Source organism: Sorex araneus, chromosome 4, assembly GCF_027595985.1.
Source record: "Sorex araneus isolate mSorAra2 chromosome 4, mSorAra2.pri, whole genome shotgun sequence".
Lineage (NCBI taxonomy): Eukaryota > Metazoa > Chordata > Mammalia > Eulipotyphla > Soricidae > Sorex > Sorex araneus.
Window position 1 is genome coordinate 148,476,736 of NC_073305.1, and position 12,054 is coordinate 148,488,789.

Below are 12,054 nucleotides of genomic sequence, written 5' to 3' on the forward strand. Positions count from 1 at the left end.
GGGACATTCAAACTAGGAATGGCTTTGGAAGGAACAATAAGCCTGAGAAATGTTATGAAATTGAAGAGTTGCAATTTGGTCATTTAATGGGAAGGAAGAAGGATGAGAAGAAAATACAGATAGAACTGCTATCCCAATATATAATATCAAGCTGAAGTTTTATAGCACTTATCAGCATATGAGTATTTGCACAGCAGCCCACTCATATTCAAAAATATGAACAGAATATGGTTTTCCTGTTTAGAAAACTTTAGTAACTACTATTTGTTGGTTCACTGTTAGTTGAAAGATCTGGTTTACCTAATGATAAGTTATAACCACTTAAATATACCGATTAGGGTTATATGTATGGAAATGAAAATAACTAAGTATTATCATTTTTAAATGGAAGATTACTAGGATATAAATTCCTAACAGGATATAACAGGGATATCATACAAGTGTTAATATGACTATTCATAGCAAATGTCCAGGTTACTTCTTGATGCTGAAGCATTATATGTGGGCTAGGTTTTTTTGGGCTAGTTTTCTCTTACATGATTGATACTACCATCTTTTATAATTGAGGACAACATTGTCCCTCTTCTTGACATTGGGATGAAAAGATGAATTGCTTTGGGGATTTATTGCTTTTAAAATCATAATTCAGAAAGACTCACTCAGCTAGTAAAGCTATACTCCATAGAAACTTTGAAAACATGAAGGAAAATGTATATTTTACTTTATTGTTGATTTTAAGATTCAGCAAGACTGAATATTTATTTACACAGTCTTATAGACCAACCACAAGGAAAATTGCTCAGACTGTAATGGATTTGAATAGTGAACAAAATAACAGCTATAATAACCAAAACATTCTGCATTTACAAGGGAATATTCAGCTTCGTATTCAAGAAATTTTATCCTGATGCTGTTATACATCAGAGTAGCACAGAAGAAAAAGAAGTCAGGATAGTTAAGGAATGAAAACTAGCAATACCATTTAAAATTTTATGGCACTTAACCTTTTAATTAGATGTTATTCCTCAAAGAATCATTTTTTTTCCTTTTCAGAGACCAGGGAAGAAGGCTATTTATCTCAACAGTTTCCATCAGCCCCTTTCCCCTTATTTCCTTTAGGGATTTGGTCTATTGAAAAGAACTTTAACAGAAATCTGGGGGAAGCTGGAGTCCATCAAGTAATTGAGGCTACACAATTGGGAGAAAAGATAGAGGTAGGTCCCTCCTTTTTTGTTTATTGGCCCTACTATTGAGGATATCCTCAAAATTATTTTTGTTCCTATAAAACATGAGAACAATACAGAAAAAGTAGAATGGTAGGTCTTTTAGAAAACTGTAAAAAACTACTGCCAGGGGGGCGACCGGGGGTAAACCAGTGGGCCACCCCCGGGTTCGAGGGGGATGGGCCCAGGCCACTCACCCAGCCGGAGCGGCCTGGGCCATGGGGCAGACGGAGGAGGAAAACGAGGGCCAAGCCAGTTGATCAATCAGTTGTCGTTTATTTCATTCTTTCTCTCCCCTTCTCTCCTGGCTCTCGATCTCTCTCTGGATCTCGCCCCCCAACCCACTCTTATAACCTAGTTAAATCCCCCCAGCATGAGGGGGTTGGGGCTTACACATAGGTGTGGTCACAATCAATAGGGGTAAAGTTCTTTCCCTTCAGGGGATGCTGCTTTTAGGACAGATTCTCCTTCAGCAGGACCATCCACCCAAGGGCGGAGTCCATGAGTGTGTTTCTCCTCTCCTTGTCCAGCAAACATATAAGCATTCATAATATTAATCATTTTGTATGGACACAATAAGAAATGCATTAAGCTTATAGAATTGCTCTCCTGGGGCCATCTTGATCTCAGACTACAGTGCTCAGGCCAGATTAGTCTTTGCTATCCCTGGCAAGGTCCTAGTCTCGTCATTACTTTTACATCATGACAGCATTTGTATATGATCAAGCTCTTAACTTAGAGTTAAGAATTAGGCACTTTGGCCAGGCCCATCTCGATGCCAGGGTAGCACATAACTTGCGCTGGATCCGTCCCATCCCTTGTCAAGACCCTGCTTTTGGGGTGCTAGGAACTGAGGGCAACTGAGGCTTAAGTGGAGAAAGCAGATGCCTGGGAATGAATAATATTTGAAGCCAATTAAATTCCAAGTTACAAAAGCATAATATTGTCTTCTTGTGTCTATACAAAAAGGACATTGCTTTAAAGTAAACTATTCAAAAGACACAAGGAGAGGAGAAAGGCAATATTAACTTACAATATAAGTTCAGTGTCCTAGAAAGATCTGACTTTACAAATTAACATTTTGATTAGGGGGAAAAGCTGATTAACTGGGGAAGAGAGCATAGAGAAGTTGTTACAGATAAACAAAGAAATGGAAGTACCTTGGGAACACCTTGATGGGTGTGACCAGGGATAAACCTAAGCTCCTTATGGCAAGGGAGGAAAAAACAAAGATGTCATCCTACAGAAAACAAATCAACATATTTTAACCAAAGCTGGAAAGAGTTGTTAATGTCATATTGATAGCAAATAATGCCTAGTGGGAACTTAAGGTATACCTTTTCATCCTGTGTCTGTCAAGCACTAGTGATTAGTACAGAAAATGAGTTGTTTATTATTTTCACTCTTAACTATGCTTATTTAAAATGTACTCATCAAGGGCTGGAGTGGTAGCTCAGCAGATAGTGCGTTTGCCTTGCATGCGGCCGACCCGGGTTTGATTCCCAGCATCCATATGGTCCCCTGGGCACCATCAGGAGTAATTCCTGAGTGCATGAGCCAGGAGTAACCCCTGTGCAATGCTGGTGTGACCCAAAAAAAAGAAAAAAAAATGTGCTCATCAGAGGCAGCTGACTCACCAAAATATTTAAGTTAGTGAAATAGGAGGAAGACTCATTACTTATCAACTCTTACAAATTTATTACTCTAGTACTAAACTTTTCAGAGATCATTTTAATAGATTTATAATCAGTGCACACCAGAATTTTTGTTTCAGGCTATACCTGGCAGTACTCAGGGTTTACCCCTGGCTCTGTGCTAAGGAATCTGGTGGGTGTAGGGGACAATATGGGTGCTGGGAATCGAGCCTGGGACAGCTGTGTGCAAGGCAAATGGCCTACCCACGGTACTACAAATATTCTTGTTGACCTGATTGGTCATCAGTGATGGAAATCTTAAATATTTTTTGAGAAACAGTCTTCTGTATATTAGTGAGAAATAACTGTTGAAGCATATATGATATGTTATTATATGATAGATATTTAATAAGCATATATAAACCTTAGAAAATATAAATAACATTGTATAGGTGAACTGAATATATAGTTTTCTGTATATACTTATCTGTATGTATATACTATATTATATGAGATCAAGCAAGCACTATTAGTACCTGTGTCTGTCCACTCACAAATTGTGTGTCCTTTGAATGTGAGGCATTGTTCACTTGTAATCCTATTATTTTTCATTAAACTTGTTACATTGTTGAGAATTTTTTTGCACATATTTTAATTTCTTAGTCCTGCAATGTCCTACTTGAAGTGACATCTTTGCTCTTTCTTTGCAAATAGACAGCAGTTCAGAGAACATGCAGTAAGCCTCAGCTTCTGTGAAGGCACTAGCATTCTACTCCCACTCTCCGATTCCCGTGAGAACACAATTCCCAGGGAACAAGAAAGAGTGGAAGTCATTAAATTTGGGTTAGGCGTATTGCCTAGTTTTTTTCTCCAAGCCAGTATAACTTTTTCTTTTTAACCCATTGATAGAATGTAGAGTGGCAATGGGAACTTTTGCTGTCATAGTAGAGGATTTTTACTCTAATGTCAAGACTTAAATTCATGTAAACAAAAAAATAGCGTATCTTAATGGAACTCTACTTTAATTAAATAATTTTATCAATGCATTTTGAATTTCTATGCAAATTTTCATAATAAAAATAGCAAATAAAATAATAAACATTAATTTTGTGGGGTTTTTGAAGTGCTCTGGGCAACTGGCCCTGTTCTTGGGGGCCGTTGACTAACTGGACTGGATGATTTGGTGGTGAGCACCGAGGTGTTGGGGGTCACCAGGGCCCCACCCTGTAGTGCTCAGGTGTCTTCAGAGCTGCACGTTTGACCACTGAGCCATCTCCCTGACCCTTGGTTTCTGTTTATGGAAAAATTTAATATAATGTATAAAATAGTTATTGAGTATCATGGGTAGGGCCCACTGTTAGGAAGATACCATTATGTAATCATAATAATTCTATGTGAAGAAGATAATTAATGAATGGTTGTTCTTCCCCTTGCCTGAAGTGCACCTTGCCATATGTATGCATTTAACTAGAGGATGGTGAAATATGGATTTGAGCCTAATTTTGTGTGATGCTTAAGTAAGCTATGTCCTTGACCACAGCTGGGTAGGAAGCTTTGTAGGAGCTAAAATACTATCTGATTAGAAGAGCAAAGAATCTTTTCATCAAGTTTGCATAATCAGTTGTTAGAAATGTACACTTTTAAGGAGCATATTATCCTCATATACTCTGTGAACACTGCAAAAGATAAAATATTTTTCTGACAGACTTAAAAAACACACTACTGAACAGCAAGTCTAGTCAAATTTGTGCAAAAAAAGTCATGAAAATTTATTCATATACTACACTTTGGAATATAGGAATCAGCTAAATTGTTATTACAATTATTTTTATTAGTGTTTGTTCTAGGAATATGCATCTGGTTCAATATTGGTTAATTTGTTAAAATAATGAAATAGATAATACAAATTAAAAGAATTGGTTGCAGATGTGATTTAATAGTATTGAACTACATTTCAATATAAAAGATATACTGAGATCATGGTTATTTAAGAACAGATGTTATTAAAAAGGAAAACATATTGTTACATATAATAATCTATTAGGAATAGATATTATTTAGGTGCAAATGTTGTTAAAATGTAAAAATAAAATATACTGTTGAATATAAAAATTATTTCATGAAGACTGCAACTTTAAGAGCTTATTCCATGTCATTTGTCATTTGTAGTTAACATCATTCTTTAAATTCTAACCAGTGTAATAAATTTTAAAGACTTAACATTTTAAAAGTTAATATGTAATCTAGAAACTGTCCTGAATACACTATAAATTTAATTTTCTTCGTGTTTGTCAGAGTCCTAGGAAATATTGACTACTGACTTTCTCATTTTACAGTTAAAAAGTTGAGGGGCCAGAGCAACTAAACACTTGGTCAAATTCATATGAGTAAAAACTTACATAATTAAGATCTCAAATAGTAAGGGAAGCACTTCTCAAAGTCATAATTACAAGAAAAAATGTGACATCTTATTTGTTTTAATATATATATGTGCCTTTGGGGCTGGAGAGATAGTATAGCAGGTTGGGTTCTTGTCTTGCATGTAGCTGACCTGGGTTTAATCCCCAGCGTAGCATTGGTACTGGAGGCCTACCATGAGTCTCTAAGCACAGAGCCAGGAGTAAATCCATGGACATGTCACAAGAAAAAGAAAATAAAAGTATATGTAGATTTAAGAGATAAAATTACAAAAAAAATCAACCAAAGAATTATTCGTGTGACACGTGCATTAAGTGATTGAAGGAAAAATGTACATCGATCAGAAAATAATATTTTATTAAGAAACACAAAATAAGATGAGCAGTCATGGACGTACATATTGTGTTCTTGGATGACAATAATAAAGATGCTAGATTGCCAAATGAATTTGCAAAGTTAATGTGATCCAGCTTAAACCACCAAATTGATTAGCTGCTTGGAAAAAATAATTACTAAACTATTTTTTTGAATTATCAACAGCCTGGAATAGTAAAAAAAAAATACATTTTGTTTCGTTTTGTTTTGGGCCACTCATGGTTTACTGTTAGCGCTGCACTCGGGGATTATGCCTGGCAGCGATCAGGGGATCTCTCCTGGTGAGAATTCAGCCACTCCTGGGTGTTGGGATTGTATACAGGTTGGACTACATGCAAGGCAAGTGCACTACCTTCTTTACTATCTCTCCAGCTCCTGGAAAATCCAAATTTTTATAAACGATGTAGTGGAAGGGCTGGTTACTTCAAATTTTGAAAAATTACCACTGTTACCACTAAATTGCTACTACTGAGGCAGTATGGTACGGTTACTAAAATAGAGACTAAGAGGGGTTGTATCAGCATGAAAATTCTCTAAACAGACTTAAGGACTTAAATGTAATATGTAGTCAGGACAGTAATTCAGGACATAGAGAAAAATACAATTGCAGTAATGGACTAATTTCAAAAAATGTAAAGATGTGTCTTTTATTTGTACAATATACAAATAAATATCATACTAATTTAAGAAGAAACAGAGGCTGTAGAGATAGTACAACAGTACTTGCCTCACATGCGACTGACCCAGGTTCTATCTCTGGTGCCCGACCTGGTCCTCTGATTTTTTTTTTTTTTTTTTTGTTTTTGGGTCACACCTGGCGATGCCCGACCTGGTCCTCTGAGCAAAATAAACACAATGAATAAGACTGAAAAATAAAAGATTTGGGAGTAATATTTAATCTTGTTTTTTTGTATCAATGGTAAAAAAGCACATCTAAAAATCCGTCTGAATGCACATATTAAAGCTTCTTTATGTATAGACAGAAAGGAAACTCAGCAGCCTGCTTAAAAATGACTTTGAGGACCAGGAAGATGGCTCCACAGTTGGAAGCTTGCCTTATTAGCTGGGGGAGAAGGCAGCTGGGATAGAGAAGGGATCACTAAGTCAGTGATGGTTGAAGGGATTACTCAGGATGGGAGACGTGTGCTGAAAGATAAGGGACCAAGCATGATGACCTCTCAGTATCTGTATTGCAAACCATAATAATGTCCACAAGTAGAGAGTAAGGGGTAAATTGTCTGCTATAGAGGCAGTGGGAGGGGTGGTTGGCGTGGGAAGGATACTGGGGACAGCGGTGGTGGAAAATGTACACTGGTGGAGGGATGGGTGCTCGGTCATTGTATGACTGAAATTCGAACATTAAAAAAAATAACTTTGAATTGATTTTTCCTGATTTGTTTTTTGAGGCTTGGATTTATGAGTTAAGAAGTTCTGTTTTATCTTCCAAAATATACTGCTATTTCAAGACTATATAAATTAGAGACTATCTTGTTATATCAGTTGGTAACATACTGCCAGGCATAAATAATAAAAATATTGCGTGATGAATATATACTAAAAATATAGATGAGGTTCTTCCACTGTATTCTCATCTACCTCAGAGTAGCTCTGCTCCTTCAAGACTGGAATCTCAGAGAAAATAAATAATAAAGAAAAATGTGTTCACATATTTAAAATATTCCAGGAGGTGTCAGGCTAGAGTATGACAATCAACTTATGTTAGCACGAATAAAGCAATTATATTCTGTCCTAGATTCCATTATGAAAAACTTATTGCACCTTCATGCTTAAGTATCACAAGAGTAATCATCAGTCACAACAAATTCTGTTTCTTTGTCTTCACATCCAGTCTTTCTGTCCCTGTGTCAGTGTGTTGGTGTCCCACCATTGCTATCCCTCCTAAGAGAATCCCCCTGCTCCTTGGTATTTCTCTCTCTTGACGAGGTCTCCTTGCTTCTTCCCCTTTGCAGGATGCTCTTTTATTTTCAGTTTCACATTCCCCAATGTTTTGCATTCAGCGCCACCCCCCCACATATCCCATTAAAAAAAAAATTCCTGACCATTGTCCCTAGGTCAGGAGCATTATTCAACTCTTTGGCCATGAGCACTGACGAGGGTCTTCCCCTTCTAAGCCAAACACTGGGACTGCTCGTAGCTATCTTTTTCTTAGGAAGCTCAGGAGTCTTGGTCCTGCATTCAGTAGCTGTAATCAGTGTCCTTCTTCATACAACTTGTAGGTATTTGTGAAATTATATACTTGGAAGATCCTTCCTGCTAGCTTATTAGATAGTCCTGGAAAAATTTGTGACTAAAAAATATAATTAGACGCCGTTTACTGCTGCTATAAGCAAAAAAGTGTTTAAGTGCACATATTTTTTGTTCATAGTTCTGCACTTGAATGTGGTGAATATGTTTATTTACCATTCTCAGAGAAATATCTGTAACTAGCCCAAATAAATGCATAAAAATGTTTTTTTCTCATAAGTAATTAAAGCAAAAGAGAGGCTTAGTCATTTTGTTTTAAATAAGAGTAGCAATATCAAACAAGTGCAACCATAAAGATAAAGAAATAAATCTTGTTAATTTTCTTGCCAGTCAGACTGTCACTTTTTAAAGTCTGTTACAGAACTATTTGTAAGTGGTGAGTTCTGAAGGGGAAAATGAGAAACAAAACAGCCAACAAACAAGAGAGATACAAACCCCTTTATAAAAAAGTACAAAGGAATATATATTTTACATATATTCATATACATATTTCATATATATATTTTATATGTATCTATATGAAATACGAAGGTTGTTAGACACAATCTTCACCTAATTGTTTGTGATCAAAATGATTGTCATGTCATGTCCATAGTGTTTATAAAACTCATTTTTCTCATTCCTTCATTCAGTAAGTTTTATTGATTGCTTGCCCCATACCCTGTGCCAGGGGCTTCTACCAATAGATAGGATTCAGAACTATGACAATCATTGTGCAGGTTTGCAAACTATCAGAATAAAAATTCTGAAGAAAAACTGACCAGAGGATCACAAAGTTAATGAAAGGGCATCAAATCAGGAGTGGCTTTGAGGAGGTGCTAGGGATTACATACTGATCGTTTTAAATATCTAAAGCATATGTGGAAATGGAATTAAATATTCCTATATGGCTGAGAAGGCAAACTAGATTGATGAAGAATTAATGAAAGACAGTTTTGCTCCATTGGAAGGGTGAAACTAATAAAATTAAATTATGCTATGCTATTAAAATAGATATTCATGATTAAAAGCTTCATTTTTTAAATGAATAAAGTTATAACATGCTCCTGGTGGTAAGTGATTGCAGAAACTTCCTACCATAGAAGAAATGTGGATGGCAAGGATTCATATGTGAGATAATGAGCGACTAGAAATGAAGAGTTGATAGTTGCTTGTCTCTCAGGACAAAAGTTCTAAGATATTTATTGAGAGTAAATTGGGAAGGGTTTTACAAAGAAAAATTGAGTATAAGAAGGCCTTAGTGTAAAAAATTTCTCATCTCTGAACCTTACATGAGAGAAATGATGATAACAGCGTATGCTTCAGAGGACCAGGGTGAGGAGGACTAAATTAACTATAGTACAAGTAATTTAAGATGTTTTCTGAATAAAGTGTACTTTATAAATGGTGCTATTATATTGAGGAACTAGGGTCTCATTGTGAAAATACTGGAGCTGTTTAAAACAATTCATAAAGCTAAAATTATAATCATTCTCCTTCCACCTACCCAGGGATTTCTGAAAACAAGTCATTCCTAAAATTTGCAATGAAAAATGGTAAACATGTACAATGTTATAAAACCTGTAGAGCCATTTTGTTAACATTTGTTTATAGTTTATCTCTTTTGGATACTGCAAAGTTTTCTTCTTTAAGGCAATTAAGCCTTAACTATAAATTAATATAGTTTTTTTAATTAGACTATAAAAGTGACTTTGCTTTTCAGTTTTAGTTAAGTCTATAAAGATCTTGGACCATGTATTGTGATCTATTCAAACAAATATTGTTTATATATGTTGGATGAGTTAAAAAGTTGTTGGTATTTAGATTGCAACTAAGTGTGTTGGTAATATGTTCTCCTGTTTCAGTCATGTTAATATCAACCACTGAATAATTTTAATTAGTCCTTAAGCAGGCCAAAGGATCTCAGGCAGCTGTGCTATCATCCACTTTTGGAGACATAAATCAGTAAAACAATCAAAAACTGCCTGTCACATCAACTCAGTTGCAGTGGATGACTGCAACTTGTGCTTATGAATTGCAATAAATTCAGGTATTCCATGCTGTTTTTTCAGGTACATATTTGATTAATTCCAATTGTGTTTGTTTCAGTAGCTCATGTCCTGTCCCATTTAATTATTATAAGGACCACTCTCAGTGGTGACAAAGAGGTCGGGGTCATTCTCAGAGTTTCGAGGCTTGGTGCTGTGGGCCTGACTGTACAGTGGTTGTTCTCACCATGTTTCCCTGGCCAGGTTCTGCAAGTGCTTGGAGCAAATTGCACCATAGAGCTAGTTAGGCACTAGTATATGCTAATCATTTCCATTTTATGTTTTTACCGATGTATGAATGCAGCCATTCTGGCATTTGTAATTGCTGTGTTTTTTTTTTTTTTTTTTTTTTTTTTTTTTTTTTTTGTTTTTGGGTCACACCCGGCAGTGCACAGGGGTTACTCCTGGCTCTTCACTCAGGAATTACCCCTGGCGTTGCTCAGGGGACCATATGGGATGCTGGGATTAGAACCCGGGTCGGCCTCGTGCAAGGCAAACGCCCTACCCACTGTGCTATCGCTCCAGCCCCTGCTGTGTGTTTTAAAAATTCACAAAAAATAAAAGCAGATTGCTTTTTTGACAGACCTTTTGTTTTGGAGAACTGCTTAGTGCTCTTGTGATATTTATATTTAATTTGCTAAGACACTTGATGTTCACATCTTGGCTTTCCTTGTTTCTAAATTGTTCACTGGCAGAGTTTAGAGAAAATATTCTAATTTGTCTTCCTATATTGGCAATATCCAGGACCTTTTACTAGTAACAAAAGCTAGGCCGGGTGGAAAAACTGGAAAGTGTAAATGAACTAGGGCTTTCTCAGACAAACCACAGTGAAGGATTAACCTACAGGGAGCCCAAACAAAGCTACTGGCTTTCTGGTTACGCAGCTCGCTAATGGCAGGTAGTCCTTGAAAATCCCAGTCTAAATTTCAGAGTCAAAGAATTGCATAAGATGAGACACAGAAAGCTTTCAAGTTCAGTGTTCTTTTCATTATGCTTCTTATGTAATAGAAAGATGTAAGGAAGTAAAATAATGGCTTGCTAAGGCCATCTCATCCCCCAAATGTTTTCAGCATGACTGGTTATTAATCCACTTTTCTTCTTGTGGATTTTAAATTGTATTTATTTATTTATTTATTTTTGGTTTTGGTCCATTCTTGATGATGCTCAAGGGTTACTCCTAGCTCACATGCAGGAATCATACCAAGCAATGCTCAGGGGCCCATGTTGGGGACCATAGAGGATGCTGGGGATATAACCCAGGTTGGCCACGTGTAAGGCTAGTGCCCTACCTGCTATACTACCTCTCTGGCCCCTAATCTATTTTCTAAAAGAGATTGTTGCTTCCATGTCTCGAAAAATGCTGTTACCTTCATTTTCTAATGGTAAAACACCTTTTTTTCTTTTTTCTCAATAAGTAGTATAAATATGTCCAGGTTAATCTGTTTTTATTGGTGATTGACTAAGTTACTTGATAACTAAATTACTTGGTAATTTAGCTTTGCCTTATAGTAGCTCGTTAATTACTAGTTAATTCATGAACCTTCTTTCTCTGAGCCTGTGATGTTTGGGCATGACAAGATTGCTAGGAAATAAAGAATTGACTTTTTGATTTAATCATGGCCTTAAAACAAGCAAGATTTTTCACTCTTAACTCAGGTCTGTGGTTTCCTTTCCCAAGCCTTAATCTCAGATTTTCTACCATAGGATACTGGGATTGCAATTGTGTTGTAGTACAGAGTATAGGAAGAAATCATTCAGCTTTTCAAATTTTATAAGAACTTCAAAATTAATATAGTGCTTAGTATTAAAATACTTGGAAATCATTTCTAAATTGTACTCTTTTAAAGTATTTTTATTTCTCCAAGATATTTGAGGTGTCTATAGAATAAATGAAACTGGTGTTCTTATTCCACTGCTGGATATGAAATTAATTGCTAACATACTCTATGCGAGAGAAGTCATACACTGAAATGAAATATCCTGTAATTATCAAGTGTCATATACTTAGGTTATTAATAAAATTATGGCTAATTAAAAATAATTTCAGCTTACAAGATGCTTAAGAACACAATGTTTTTTTTATTAATCTAATGCCCTTCTAGTATCCTTCCT

The 12,054-nt window shown here is 36.0% G+C and overlaps 1 protein-coding gene across 4 annotated transcripts in view; it reads left to right on the forward strand.

Moving 5' to 3' along the window:
- PKIB (cAMP-dependent protein kinase inhibitor beta) overlaps positions 1-12,054 on the forward strand; it is a 117,769-nt gene that overhangs the window by 17,955 nt on the left and 87,760 nt on the right. The window contains exon 2 of one of the 4 annotated variants that reach the window (XM_055135676.1): positions 1,120-1,214. The exons of the other annotated variants lie outside the window; for them this stretch is intronic. The gene's annotated coding sequence lies outside the window, so the exon portion shown is untranslated. The remainder of the gene's footprint in view (positions 1-1,119; positions 1,215-12,054) is intronic. 4 annotated transcript variants of the gene reach the window in all.